Genomic DNA, 2,549 nt, shown 5'->3' on the forward strand with positions numbered 1-2,549 from the left:
AATTTATATAATATGATGATGTAAACTTGTAATTATTGGAAATATCTAAAATTATATTTTTTTTAACAAAGAATAATATAATTTTTTAATGTAAATGTAAAGGCATGTTTTTTAAATAAACTCTTATTAAATTGACAAAAAAAGCATTTTAAAAAGAAATTAAATCAATTAATCGTTAAAGGTTAAAATTAATAATTAATAAAAACACTTGTATGCTTTAAAACTATTGTCAATTATTCACGATTTTTTTATCAAATACATTAAACGTTTGTAATACGTTTATACTAAATTACCTAATATAATTATTTATTTTTCTCTATTCTGTCTGTTAACTATAATAATGAATTAATGAGAATTTAATATTAAATCAAAATCAAAATATTTTTAATGTTGTCACTCACCCAAATTATACCTTTTCAATTGATAATATAGGCACTGCTACTTCAGCTGGAGTAGATTAAAATCTGCAACAATCGTTGCCCAACCACATAGTATGAAGTCCAGGGTTTGCGTAATCTTCGTTTCTATGGGAAAATTAGTTACATTAATTCAAACATTCAATTATTACTGCAATATAAATAATTAAGTTCGAAAAGCAAAAATTTAAAACAGAGCATTAAAACTAATACTGAATACCCCCAACTCCTTCTTATAAATGAAAAGATGTATATATTGGAAGCTTACATAATTTCAATACAAAATTTCTTATCAATTTTCAAAAATCTAAAAACAGATCCCAATTTATGACGCTGTTGCTTGATTCTGCTAAATTAAAGCAAAATTATTAAGATAAAGTAGCAAAAACTATCGATGCCTGATATATTCGAAAGAAAATCAAACGATAGTTATGGAAATGTAACAATTAAAAGAGAAAGATTAACTTCTACTATATTAATAGATTTTTCAACACTATCTAGTAGAAATTCTTTCACTGCAGTTTAAATTACATAGAACTTAAGTTATTACCGTTACCTTTTACTTTATACATATTTTTTAAATTTTTATTTAGCTTTTCTTTTTATTATTAAATTCAAAACTTTTTTACAGATATTCCACAAAACAGTGAAGCCACCGTGGGATGATCGCCAATCCTTGGACCACTTCAGGAACATCGTTCATAATGGAAAATCACCTTCATCAACGAGGGACCATTTCTAACAATCGCGAATAGCTTCCAACGGTAAGAGCCATCTACTGAACTGGAACTGTCTTCGAAGGGTTAGAAGTCCCTTCCAACGTCTAGGATCATCATTCATAGGTAAGACTTATCCCTCCGGGAACAGGAACACCTTCAGGTGGTTCGAAGATGATCCTATCCGTGGAAGGGTGGTACTTGTATCACATCTTCAACAGATATGATCATCATTAAACAACGTGAAGGTGATTACATTTTCTGATCATTACATGCTTCCTTTTTTATATTTTATTTACTGTAAGCTTTTCCTAGAACTTAATTTCTTTTTTGGGGTTATAATTTCATATGTTAAATATGTTTGCATTAATTCTTTTCTTTGGAACTGAATTAATTACCTTCACCTTTTATTATTTAAACATTTTTTGTTATTTTTGTTTAGTTTAAAACTTTTTTCTTACCTCTATTTTTTCAGATATTTTCTTACTTTTACAAATTAATGACTTTTTTACAGACACTCGAGAGACATTTACATTCGAGGGATGATCACCAATCCTTTGGCCACTTCAGGAACATCCTTCATCGCGGAAGATCACTTTCGTCAACAACGAAGAACTATTTCTAACTGGTGCGAATAGCTCCCAACGGTACGGGCCATCTACCAATGCCTAGAACCGTCATCCAAGAATTAGAAGTCCCTTCCAACATCAAAAATCACGGAATGGGGGTTGTTTCCATTTGGGAGGTATTCAATTGTGCTAAAATGGTCCCTGGGGTAATGGACCCCTGCCAGGATCGCCAGCATACTTCAAGAGAGGTATAAGCTTGTGGTTACTTTTTCGTTAGTAGTTATTTTAATACTTTTTCCTTATCTCTACTTTCTTCCTGTTTTATAATTTATACATTTCTAACTTTTCCCTGAACTTAATTTCTTTTTTTGGTTAACTTTTCATGTGTCTTTTAACTATGTTTGCATTAATTATTTTTTTTAAAACTTAATTTATGACTTTTATTTGTTAATTACTTTTATTCTTATTTAGCTTAAATCTTTTTCCTACTTCTCAAAACTTAATTTCTTTTTTTGATTAACGTCTCTATGTTTACATTAATTCTTTTCTCTAAAACTTAATTTTTAATTTATGACTTTTATTTTTTCTTTTATACTTTACTTTTATTTTTTATTTAGCTTAATTTTTTCTTACTTCCTTTTTTTTCAGATATTTTCTTTCTATTACTAAATTTAAAACTTTTTTACAGACATTCGAGAAGCAGTGAGACCTCCGTGGGAGGATCACCAATCCATGGACCACTTCAGGAACATCGTTCATCGTGGGAGATCACCATCGTCAACGAGGGACCATTTCTAACGGGTGCGAATAGCTCCCAACGGTAAGAGCCATCTACCAACGGCTGGAAC

General features: G+C 29.8%; 2 long non-coding RNA genes across 3 annotated transcripts in view; one reads left to right on the forward strand and one right to left on the reverse strand.

Annotated features, from left to right (window-relative positions):
* Positions 1-2,543, forward strand: part of LOC112905065 — a 3,708-nt gene extending 1,165 nt beyond the window's left edge. The window contains exon 4 of the long non-coding RNA XR_003231543.1: positions 2,390-2,543. This is a non-coding gene — a long non-coding RNA (uncharacterized LOC112905065). The remainder of the gene's footprint in view (positions 1-2,389) is intronic.
* LOC108735544 overlaps positions 1-2,549 on the reverse strand; it is a 34,147-nt gene that overhangs the window by 10,884 nt on the left and 20,714 nt on the right. For both annotated transcript variants that reach the window (XR_003231541.1, XR_003231540.1), the window contains exon 2: positions 402-524. This is a non-coding gene — a long non-coding RNA (uncharacterized LOC108735544). The remainder of the gene's footprint in view (positions 1-401; positions 525-2,549) is intronic.

The sequence above is a fragment of the Agrilus planipennis genome, unplaced genomic scaffold (genome assembly GCF_000699045.2).
Source record: "Agrilus planipennis isolate EAB-ADULT unplaced genomic scaffold, Apla_2.0 scaffold107, whole genome shotgun sequence".
NCBI lineage: Eukaryota > Metazoa > Arthropoda > Insecta > Coleoptera > Buprestidae > Agrilus > Agrilus planipennis.